Here is a 12,547-nt window from a genome sequence, read left to right on the forward strand (position 1 = left end):
ATGATGCCATCACCCATGTACTTTTTATTGCTATGGCCTGAATGTTTATGTCCCCTTTCAAATTCCTATGTGGATAATTTTAGGCGTGTGGCCTTTGGGAAAGTGGTGAAGCCAAGAGTTCTTCATCTTCATGAATGGAATCAGTGCTCTTTCAAAGGAAGTTAAAGGGAATGCCCTTGTCCCGTGTGCGAGATGGTACCATCTATGGGGAATAGGGCTCTCACCATATACTAAATTTGCTGCTGCCTTGATCTTGCACTTTCCAGACTCCATAACTGTGAAAAATACATTTCTCTTATTTATCCTTTACCCAGTCTAAGGTATTTTGTTATAACAGCCAAGATGCACTATGACACTTTCTTAGGCACTTTGGTTTATTTCTGAATTTTTAGTTTCAGTGATCCATGAGTTTTTTAATCAATCAAGATTTTACACAGGGCTTGCCAGTGTTTTTTTTTTTTTTTTTTTTTTTTTTCAGAGTTTTCTTGTCTATTCTTGTTTGCGTTTTCATCTATATAATATTTTATAGTAACGTGTACTTGCAATATTTAATGTTACCTGTATAGGAACAAAATTGAATTTATAAATAACTTTAAGGACAATTGATGTTGATAATATTGAGTTTTTCTGCCTAAGAATATGATACAAATTGTCTATTTGCTTATGTCTACATTCATATATTTCATAAACTTTCTATGTTTTTTCCATATTCCGTAGACATTTTTGTAATATTTATTCCTAGTTTATTCTGCTAAAAAGTAATTTGAGACACAATGAAATTGCAAAGTGTTTATTTGAGTAAGAGCAATTGATAAATTATAAAATATCAGATGGAAAGATATTGAGTGCTTCATTGACAGTGTGAGAAGCAAGTATTTATTTGAAAAATGTAGAAACAAAGAAATCATTTGATTGGTGGTAGCACAACTTTTTTTATTGTTTTGTGTTTGTCTGTTTACCTTGTTGGACAGTTTCTATTTATATAAGGTTGTTGGCTACTTCTGATTGGTTGAGCTTCATTTCTCTTTTTTAAATATGCAGCTACAAGAAATAATTTAAGTTTTGTTTGTATTTGCAAATCAAGCAAGGTTGAGATCACTTATGAGACCTAACTAATTTTGTCTGCTCTGAGATTATTGAGACATGATTTCCATTTTAATTTCCTTTAACAAATTTTCTGTACTTTTACTTTCCATCCAAACTGTAACTTATAAATTATTATTGTTATACATATGTTGGCCCATGTTGTGTATGCTTTGAAGACATGTCGTGCATTCAAACTCATCTGTATTATGTTATTATTGAATTTGCCCCATTTATCGGAATTATAAACTGCAATCCCCCAACTACAAGAGGTATGAGCTCTGATGAGATAAGAGTAAAGATGAATCAGAAGTGAAAACAGTCCTCCAACCCACACATGCAGTAAAAACAAATTTCACATGAATACAATGAGTAATTATCTAAAATTTAAAGTACCCTGAAAACATTAATGTTTATCTCATTATTATGTAATATGGAAATTACAAGACAAAAAAATCCAAAGACTTACTGTTTAAATATAATTGAAGCTTTTTATATGATGAAGTGGTCCATAATTTAAATGTAAAAAGCCAATAGGAAATATATGAAATAAAATAAAATTATATGTAAAAGTGACAATGCCTGTATTAGATTTAACAATATCTTACAATAAAATAAGTTGAAACCTACAAAATGGAAGAAAGTTTAAAATTAGGCAGATATTATCAGCCCAGTGAAGAATAAATACATATGTCAATAAGCATTTAATGTATTTTGTCTTAGATTTTATATGAAATAATAAAAAGTAAGCAAACCAATAGCATGGTAGTTTCACCCTGATTGATTCAAACAGAAAAAATATTAACATTTCTCCATTAGAAGTTGGATTCATGGATTGGACTCATGCTGCATTCAAGGCACTTTAGCCAGGACCCAACACTCATTGCCAAGAGTCAGCAGGCTAGAAGTTTGCTTTTAAGATGTTCCCCGGCCTGTGACCAATACACTTTTTCCTGACTACTTCTTCAACTCTGACATAGGTTTTGCTGATATAAATGCAAACCCGGCTCTATACCTACCAAGTATCTACTTGGCTAGAGCTGCAAATGGAGCATTTAGGCACTAGGCAAGAGCTCTTCCCACGTTTCCAAGCAGACTTTCTAGAATTTCCCAAAAATACTGACATTGTCTTTCAGACCACATCTCCCAAAGAGAATCAGAGAGGCAGTCTGGAAGCCATTTAGAATCTCCAGCCTCCAACCTAGTAACAACGGACTTGGATAAAAAGATGCAACCTACTGACCTCAAAGACACCAGCCCAGATTCTGGGCATTGAATTCCTGCCTCCCCATGAAAGATCTCATCTGAGTCACATCAAAGCCCACACTCTTCTTCAACGTTCACCTTCCAGACACGCTCCAAAACAGCCCCTCAGAATTGTCTTGAGATGAAACAAAAGGTAATGAAGGTACCGGTTTGGAATGCCTGCCTCATTCCTCACTCCTGAAAAGTCTACACCTGCTGGTTAGAACTCTCATACCTTAGGGAGCCCGGGCTCTCAGAGTGCATCCTCTAAAAGGACCTCCTGGCCTTTCCCTCCTTGGAGGAGAGTGCCCAAGAATAATAGGGAATACAAGGCCTCCACTCTCACATGACTTGATTGACTGATGAACTGATGTCGGAGGAGGAAACATATGTAGGGAACAGCCTGGGTCTTGTGAATCCCTGTTTCCCCAAGTATGATGCCTGTGCAAATGGAGGGAGAATCCTCAAGTATTATTGGGTGGTAGACAGACACTGCCTAATAAAATTAAGTAAATGTAAGGTGACTTGAAGGGGAATTTATCATATGTCATATACAAAATTTTAGTTGGTCAACTTTATTTAAAAACAGTCACAATTTGTAAGGGCATTCAAATATAATTTTAATAGGGAGCTATGAAAATTATCTGCACTTGCTATGTAAATGATTGAGTTAGGGGTAACTATCTGAAGTTCATGAGCTTGATATCTGCTACTTAATTTCATAAGACATTTACTTGCAAATGGTTGCCATTTTTGCTCTCACTATATGAAAATTTTTTCTTGCAAAGAGCATTCCTATGAAAGAAAAACTAAAAATTTTGCCAATTTCGGCTATTAAAACGATAAAACTGGTTTGTTTGTTATTCTTAACCAAATGCTCTTACAGATGACACATAGTACCCATGCTTTGATTGTTTTTTGTTTTTTTTTTCACCTTAGGTCAATTGCCTTTCATTTTATTCATCAAACTGTATTTACTGTAGATGGACATTGCAGTTGTCATGTGCCCTATGGATTTGTACTTTGTTAGAAATATGAATTCTCAGGCCGAGTATATTGGCTTACGCCTGTAATCCCAGCAATTTGGGTAGCCGAAGCAGGTGGATCACCTGAGGACAGGAGTTCAAGACTAGCCTGGTCAACATGGTGAAACCCCATCTCTCTACTATTTACAGTTCACATTGTACCTTGCAATGAATATACATTTTATCCAAAAAGCCTAAAAAATAATGAAATTGGGGTGGGAATGGCTGGAAGTATAGGTGAAACAAAAATGACACATGACTAGTAGCTGTTAAAGCTGGGTGACTGGTCTGTTATCCTTTTTTTTGTATTGTGTATACATTTTTAATGTTCTGTAATAAAACACTTGTAGAAAATGACAAAGTTTATCTACACTTAGCTCTTAAGGTCTTGGTTACCTTTGGGAAGGAGAAAGTGTCAAGGGCATGAGCAAATCTGATTCTTACATACACAAGTGTATTTATTTAGTAATAATTCATCAAGCATTCCATAAATATTTTGTTCCTATATTGCTGTATGCATGTTATTCATCAATAAATATTTAAATAGTACATATTTGCATAACAATCCTAAATTAATATTTTAGAATAATAGTAATGTTTTGTTTTGTTTTAAAGTGGGGCGTGTTCACTCAGGACATCATCAGGTGTATATTAATGTTCCAAGATATTTATTTACATTTTAACTTTTGGAAGAGTCCCCTAGGTCTTTTAATTTTTACCTCAGTACAGTAAGTAGCATGGTTTTAACTTTTTGGAATGCAGCTTTGTTTTCGGAAAGGTTCTCCCCGAAGAATGATGCTCACCCAGGCCAGCGCACACAGCACAGTGACCCGTGCACAGGATGCACTGAGCACACACGGCACTGGGTGAACCAGGAACAGAAGGAGAAGCCAGCCTGGGTCTGCAAAATATACTTTGCAGGAAAAGCAGGTAAAATTGAAAGGTCACAATTCAGCAGCATATGTTTTTACATTCATTTGAGAAATCATTTCTAACAAAAGCTGCTCATTAAAGCCATGGTTTTCTGGCTTGCCTACACATTGTAATCACCTGCACAACTTTCAACCGTATTTTTTTCAGATCCAGCTCCAAGGATTCTGATTGAGTTGTGCGGTTACAACTTGGGTTTAAGGGATTTTGAAAGTTTTCCTCCCCGCAGGTGATTCTCTTGTGCCAGGGGTAAGAAGCGCTGGATAGGGGTGAGGGATGCTTTAGCTGTGAGAGATAGCCATGTACACTTCAGGATTTGCCCCATCACATATCTGGAGTTCGGGGTCTTAGAAAATATTCTTGCCCTGTTAAAAATTAAAGGATGGCTTCAATACATACTTAGCTAGTTGGCTACGTTGCAGAAAAAGAAAATGCCTTTCCAGAGATCAGTTTTTTGAGTCAGAGTTTTGTTCTGTCAGTGAGGCTGGAGTGCAGTGGTGTGATCATGGCTCACTGCAGCCTTGACCTCCCAGGCTCAGGTGATCCTCCAGCTCCAGCCTTCTGAGTAGCTGGACTGAAGGCATACACCAGGCATGGCTAATTTTTCAATTTTTTTTTTTTTTTTTTTGTGGAGATGGCTTTCTCTATGCTGCCTGGGCTAGTCTCAAACTCCTGGCCTCAAATGATCCTCCTACATCAGTCTCCCAAAGAGTTCAACCTACAGGCACAGGCAAGCATGCCTGGTGTATTTATTAAAATGTAGCTACTAGAATATTTAAAATTCACATGTGCCTCACATATTATTTCTTAGAGAATTGCCTCATTTTTGAAATTTCAGGCTGCCTGCTCTAAAACCTGGGTGTGCCAGGAAAGTAAAAAATCTGAAATTTTAAAATAATTGTCATTATATTGCTTCCATGTATGAATAACACATATATATTTTTCATAAATACAAATAATCTTACACACAAATGAAAATGCAAGTATTTTACATGCAGGGCCAGTGTCCAGTGCATGAAGGAAGCCCTGCCAGAAAAGGATCCAGGAAAAACCTATAATTCTTGCTTTATTCAATCCAGTGTCAAATCACATATGTCACTGAGGGGGCGTGGTGGGGAATTGAACTATATCCAATCATGGGTTCTGGAGTGCAAATTATCTAATCAGGTGCAAAGCTGGAGAAGAATGGGCAGCTTTTTGGATCTAGGGATGCCTTTGCCTGTCTCTCCACTCAGAGCTCAGGACACTAGAGCCACCTCAATGCAATCGCCTGTTTTTTAGTTGTTTTAACACTCCAAAAGAGAATTAGTTTTCTCATGCATTTTCCAAATGTGTGGCAAGAAGAGCCTCAAATCTACCACCCTGTTACCCCAGCCTAACTCTGGCTTGCAGTCAGAGTTTAAATTTCCAGTTCTTTCCTGACACTTACCAGCACTAACTAACCTTGTGTAACTCACAACATTATCAACTGTTCTTTATTGTACATTTTAGACACAGTATTTTAATTCTGCATTTTTTCAAAAAGCAGTGGATGACACTTAAAAAAATATTTTTCATTTGTAAACATTTTACAGGACATGAAAGCAGATAATAATCCCCTGACAATCCACAGTAAAAAAAAAGAAAAGAAAAGAAAAGAAAATATTTGTGCCCCTTTCTTTAATCTTCCCTTGGCACAGACACCTCATCAGAATGTCTTTGGGTTGAGGTTTCATTTCGGAAACCTCACAGGGCAATACATCCTCAGCCATCCTGTGTTATTTTCTTGGTTTTGGGTTTCAAAACTGCTTGAGAATCCCCAAGATACCAACACTGGCCATGACTCTTGAAGTGTCTAGTAAATAGCATCCCTTGTGTCATCTCCTCTCAGGGAACAGCCCAAAGTATGGGAATGCAGCCTCTTTTTGGAGTGGTTGGATGCACTATACCTGGAAAGAATCTCCAGGTATACCTTTGCATTAAAAGCAAACCCCTTAGGACATTAAGAATTTCTTACCCCAATGCTTAGTTTCCATTCCTTAGAGACACACTGCAGGCCAGGCAACTGGATGCTGATATTGAGGAAAAAATGTCCTCAGATTGGTGAAGGGAGAGAAAATATTTCAAAGGACAAAGAAATCCAACCTAGTGAGGCAGTGCAAAAACCTGCAAAGTAAAATGCACCTCAGAGACACAGTGGAGCAGGGTGTAGCAGCTCCTGGGAGGACGCTCATGACCCACTTCACTGAACCAGATGGGAGCAGGGAAAATATCCCAAGTAATAGAATGGCTTGACTTGACCCTTGGGTCAGATATGTCTGTGTTTCAATCAGCATTGTCACCTTCTAATTTTGTCACCTTGAAAATATGATTGTATTTATTTTAACTTCACTTTTTCATTAACTGTAAATTATGTTTTATCAGTAGAGCTTCAAAGGTATGAGAATATTTATAAAGCACATTAAGTTGGTGAATTTTGAATAAAATTAAGTAGTAATATATTTCATTTGTTAAAAATTGTTACTTACCTATTTCTTCAGCAGAATGAGTGTAGCGTGTCTCCCAGGTCTGTTTTTTATTTGTTTGAGAGGTGATTTCAAGCAGAATCTCACAGCTTACTGTTGGAAATGCTATCAGTTGTAAAGATAGGGATAGCCTCTCTTCCACTACGGTGGTAGGAATTGAATACATATCTGCAAGCACATGAGGTAGATTAATTGTCAAATTACATAAATTTATCACATAAGTTATTCTTTTTTTCAAAACAGAGAACTTGTGAAAGTGAATAACTCTATTCCGTATGCTGGCATCTGGGTGTTTGAGGGTAATGTTAAGTTTTAGGAGCTGGGACTTTGCACCTCCTGAAGTGTTCACATATGATTAATTGTTTACTAAATGATTTGTTATGAACATAATTAAATTACATGTTTATTTTCTGAAAGGGATAGATACTTTGGCTTTTCTTGATGAATTATAAGATATAAGCCCCTTAAAATGTTTTTATTTTATTTTATTCTGTTATTTTTTAGATGTAGTTTCACTCTTGTTGCCCAGGCTGGCGTGCAATGGCAAGACATCTGCTCACTGTAAACTCCACCTCCTGGGTTCAAGCGATTCTCCTGCCTCGGCCTCCCGAGTAGCTGGGATTACAGGCATACAACACCACACCTGGCTAATTTTGTATTTTTAGTAGAGACGGGGTTTCTTCATGTTGGTCAGGCTGGTCTCAAACTCCTGATCTCAGGTCATCTGCCCGCCTAGGCCTCCCAAAATGCAGGGATTACAGGCATGAGTCACCATGCCTGGCTGTAATTTCCTCTCTTTTATACCTTAGATTTGAATAATTTTTGCTGGATTCTTCAAACATGAAGTATTTTTTGAATTGAAAACTAACTGAATGACTAACTGGTAAGTGGAAAGAGCCTTTGTCACTGCCAGAAGATATAGAGCCTTGGTAAGCTGGAAGTTCACAGGCAGATGCAGTTGAGGTTGAGATAGAAGAAATGTTGGGAGATTCTTCTTAGAATGGAATTGTTATTGTCCTCAAACTGTTTCTAGACTTGGTCTAAGAAGTTACCTAAGAAGTATTGGAACAAAGAAAAAGTACAAATGATTAGATCTTTGAGGATCTCAAAAGTTAGGTGGAAAAGGGCCTTATTTCATAGGGAGGAGAAAACAAGTTTACAAAGAAGGTTGGAAAGGAAGCACAGGATGGAGGGTAGCAAAATCAGATCCCAGATAAGAATGTTTCACCTTGAAGTCAGCCTGTTCTTAGGAGGGGTATGTATAAATAAGGGTTGTAGGTTTGCTGAAGCTGTGGGTGAGTCAAAGTTCAGGGGCTGGTTGGAAGAAGAGAAACAAGCAAAGTTTCTGTAAAGAGTATGTTATTTTGACCACTGAAGACTAAATTACTGAATGGTTGTTCATTTTTAAAAATGGGAATTTGCAATTTGTGTCCATTTTTGTGATAGGTTAAAAAAACAGCGGGGAGCATCCTCAAAGTCATCAGGGGAAGCACGTTTCTCTTCACTAAGCTGTTCTTTGAGAATGCAAAGAATGGGGGAATTTCTTTAAATATAGCTATTTCCAGGATTACCTTCACCTACAACTGTTCCTTGCCCTAGACATCTCTTCCATTTGGCTGTTTCTGAGTTACATTTTTATAATAAAGTAGTGAATATAATTACAGTTATTTGTTGAGGTTTTCTTTTTAGTAATTCTATCAAATTATTTAACTTGAAAAGGGGTTTATGCTAGTCTTAGATTTATAGGAGGTAGCTCAGAAGTGTAGATGGGCTGCAGGGATGTGTAACTCTCCTCTACAGTGAGACAGGTGATGTGGGACTGAGCCCTGAATTTCTGGGGTCTATGCGAACTCTAAGTTGTGTCAGAATTAAATTTTGGGGCAACAAATGGGTGTTGGAGAATCAGTGGGTTTTCAGGGAACTTTCTACATTTAGGATCAAAAGCATTGTAAAAAGAAAGACAATGTGGGGGCCTCTGCTGGAGAGAGACTCCAGGTGTCTCGGGGAAGGTAGGCTCTGCTCTGCACACAGGCTGCTACATCATGCACTGCCCTGTGGTTCCACGCATCCTCCCATGGTAAAAAGGACCGATGACTCTGAGGGAAGAAGTTCTGAGAACAGATGCCTTCCACCCTCCTGCCAACCTGAGGCCACCACATGTTTTTCACCCACTGAACATATGCACCACATGTTGATGTGGTCAAGCCCCTCCCAGCACAGGGCTTCAGCATCAAGATTATTGCCCATGCTACCTATCCTCATAGACTTTCCCACCAAAAACCCACACATGTGCCTAAAAGACCCCTGGCATATGCTGTACCTCAGACACGGAATCTGCAGGGGCAACCTGGTTTTTTCACCATCCCAGATTTCTGTGCCACCTGATCATAATCTCGTCTTCCTGCATGGACATAAAAATAAGTCAGAGCAAAGTTTCACCTGGGTCAGTATCTGTAGCATGAACCAGTCCTTCCACCAACCCTGTACTGTCTCCCAATTGTGGGTTCTTAATAACACCTTCCCCTCTTTTACCTTTTAGTTCACCTCAAACCTTTTTTTTACGTGCACTCAGTGTGTCCAAGCCACCCCTTAGTTGCCTGAATCCAGCACCTACTAAAATCCAGATGTCCAGTAGTTCAAGACCATGGGTCTAGACCATGTTTTTACAGAAGGAAATACAAATTAGAAATGAGAGGCTCTATTCTCCCATTTGAAAATTTAAAAAGATATTTTTTCTTTTCCCTTTTCTTAAACAATGTAATTTAGAAAACTTTTTTTATTAATTTTTTGAGATGGAATCTTACTCTTTTGCTTAGTCTGAAGTGAAATGGCATAATCATAGCTCACTATAACCTTAACTTCTTGGGTTTGAGCAGTCCTCCTGCGTCAACCTCTTAATTACTTAGGACTATAGGCATGCACCTCCAGGCCTGGCTAACTTTATTTATTTATTTATTTTTTCAAGACAGTGTCTTGCTCTGTGGGCCAGGCTAGAGTGTAGTGGCATGATCTTAGCTCAATGCAACCTCCGCCTCCCAGGTTCAAGCAATTCTCTTGCTTCAACCTTTTGAGTAGCTGGCATTACAGGCGCACAGCACTATGCCTGGCTAATTTTTTATTGTTATTATTTTTAGGAGAGAAAGGGTTTCACCATTTTGGCCAGGCTGGTCTCGAACCCCTGACCTCATTATCCACCTGCCTCCGACTCCCAAAGTGCTGGTATTACAAGCGTGAACCACCATGCCCAGCCATATTTATTTTATTTATTTTTTTATGGTGACAGAATTTCACCATGTTGCGTGTACTGGACTCAAACATTTGGCTTCAAGAGATCCTCCTGCCTTGGCCTCCCCAAATGTTGGGATTACAGGCATGAACCACCGTGCCTGGCCTGGAAAACTTTTATATGTATCTTTTTTTCTCTGCTTCTTTGAAATATAAGCAAATCATTTTAACAGCTAAATAAGCCTTTTGCCACTCTTCATGATACAGAATTGTCTTTGTCTAAGACCTGGAAACTATTGTTTTGTTTTTTAATTTGGCAAAGATTTATTGATTTTTTATTTTCAGTCTTTTGAAGTAGGCACAGCTCAGTACAGTGGCTCATGTTTTTAATCCCAGTGCTTTGGGAGGCTGAGATGAGAGAATTGCTTGGGCCCAGGAGTTTGAGACCAGCCTGGGCAGCATAATGAGTCTCCTTCTTTATAAAAAATTAAAATCAACTAGCAGGGCATGGTGGCACAGGAGGCTGAGGTGAGAGAATCATTTGAGCCCAAGAGTTTGAAGCTGCAATGAGCCATGATCACAGCACTCTACCACTGTACTCCAGCTTGGGTAACAGACGGAGACCCTGTCTCTAAATAAATAAGTAAATAAAGAAAAGTGTTTTTCCATACATAAAAATAAGTAAATAAACAGATAAATAAAATAGACATGGATTTGCTGAGAATAAAGCTAATTACAAGATAACAGAAAAGTGAGCACCAAAGATGGGGTTCACCCTAGCAAATGATTCCAGCCTATTAGGACACTCACAGAATTTTCCCTGCAGCATGACCGACTTGAAAGTAGAATGTCATCATGTCAGGCTGTACCAGCGTTGGAAGACTAAACACTGTGGGGAAGAACCTCCCTTATGGAATATTATCAACAGGTGAGAGCCCAGCTCCTGCCCTGATGGGCTACAGAAATGAGTTCCTGAGATAACACATTGCAGAAACATGCATAGAGTAGTTTAACCTTTTTGGTGTGTAACCCTTTCACCATTTTCCTGCGAAATCCTCCCTAGTAATAGTGTTAGCTTTTAAGTTTTGAGGGTCCGATAGGACTGAAGCTGCATGCTGCAGGAGATACCTGGGGCAGGAAACTAACACAAACTGCAGCCACAGGCATAAATACTCATGGTCTAATGTAGAGTGAAAACAATACAAAAGTCTTTACTGTTATTCGCACAAGTGTGTAAAGAGAGACTTTCCACATAACCAACTTGCCACTGAGACTAATGAAGGCCAGATTCCACTGCAACAAGACTATGAGTTACTAATGGGAAGGCCTTAGGACAAAGCCCAGAGATTTTTCATATTTGAGTCTGGGTCCTGGGTCTGTCCCGGTCTTCTCGGCTTTCTGTCTGTAGAGACCCCTATGTGGCTGCTCTCAGCACAGCCCAGGGCTGGCTGTGTTTGCTGGTTTAGTGCACCTGCTTTTTTTCCAAAAAGAGGGAGGAGTTGGCCACATCAAACTGAATGATGAAGCTCCTCATCAATCTGAATGCAGCTTTGTAAATGTGCCTAGAAACCACACAAAGAAAAGTCTGTGATCTGCCTTGCTTTGACCGTATGTGACACCTCCATTAGAAATTCTGCTTTTCTCTGCACTCCAGCCTGGGTAACAGAGTGAGACTTCATGATAAATAAAAAAGAAAGAGAGAGAGAAGGAAAGAAAGAAAGAGAGAGATGGAAAGAAAGAAAGAGAAAGAAAAAGAAAGAAAGAAGAAAGAAAGAAAGAAAGAAAAGAAAAGAGAAGAAAGGAAAAAAGAAAAGAAGAAAGGAAAAAAGAAAAGAAAAGAAAAGAAATTCTGCTCTTCACATTAGGTACATAAGGAGAATCTGTATAAATCTCCATGAAGGAAGGAAACCAGAGGAGAAGTTAAAGTCTTGGAATTCACATCTGAGTACACAGATTCGTTCTCCAACCCTCTTCTTTTTATTCTGCCAGCTATGGCCTAGGTATGAACATGACAGGTACACAAGAGTTCCAACACCCGACAATCTACTTCAGTCCAAGAAGAGTGCCCTCCCTCTTGCTCCCCATCCAACTCATGGTACTAAGAAGTGGTGTGGGACTGCCCAGATGAGTTGACAAGAGAGGCTGGCGTGGAGGGGCCTGTCCTGGGATGCCCTGTGTTATTTGTAGGTGCACCCGGCCAATAGCCAGGGACATCAGTGATCAGGGCTCAGTTGACATCTGTGTTATCAGATAAGACTTTTACCTTGAGCCTTTGTAAGGCTGAAACTCAGAAATTTCAGGGCACAATGAAAGAGCATCTCACTCTCTTGAGCAACCCTCACCAACAGAGGTGGATACAGAGCTGTCTCAAGAATGTGGATTCCTGGTTTCTTAACTGCTGTTGGGTTCTGACACCAAGAAAGTGTGTTAAACTCTTCAAGGTTCCATCTACTGGGCCCCATGTTTCTGTAAGACATACTGAAAGGCCCCACTATGCTACTGATTGCTCAGTCTCCTCTTCCATGTCAACTCTTT

At 39.0% G+C, this 12,547-nt stretch overlaps 1 long non-coding RNA gene across 6 annotated transcripts in view; it reads right to left on the bottom strand.

The window, feature by feature from the left end:
* Window positions 1–774: 774 nt before the first annotated feature.
* LOC100610917 (uncharacterized) overlaps window positions 775–12,547 on the bottom strand; it is a 43,254-nt gene continuing 31,481 nt past the window's right edge. Inside the window, exons 3-6 of one of the 6 annotated variants that reach the window (XR_010150839.1) lie at window positions 9,108–9,188; window positions 6,791–6,955; window positions 6,280–6,428; window positions 3,185–4,648 (exon numbers count right to left, since the gene is read on the bottom strand). This is a non-coding gene — a long non-coding RNA (uncharacterized LOC100610917). Of the gene's footprint in view, window positions 4,649–5,740; window positions 6,429–6,790; window positions 6,956–9,107; window positions 9,189–12,547 lie in introns of those variants that run through there. The other 5 variants (XR_681730.5, XR_010150842.1, XR_010150838.1 and 2 more) reach the window with 5 other exon arrangements.

Source organism: Pan troglodytes, chromosome 15 (assembly GCF_028858775.2).
Source record: "Pan troglodytes isolate AG18354 chromosome 15, NHGRI_mPanTro3-v2.0_pri, whole genome shotgun sequence".
NCBI classification, from domain to species: domain Eukaryota; kingdom Metazoa; phylum Chordata; class Mammalia; order Primates; family Hominidae; genus Pan; species Pan troglodytes.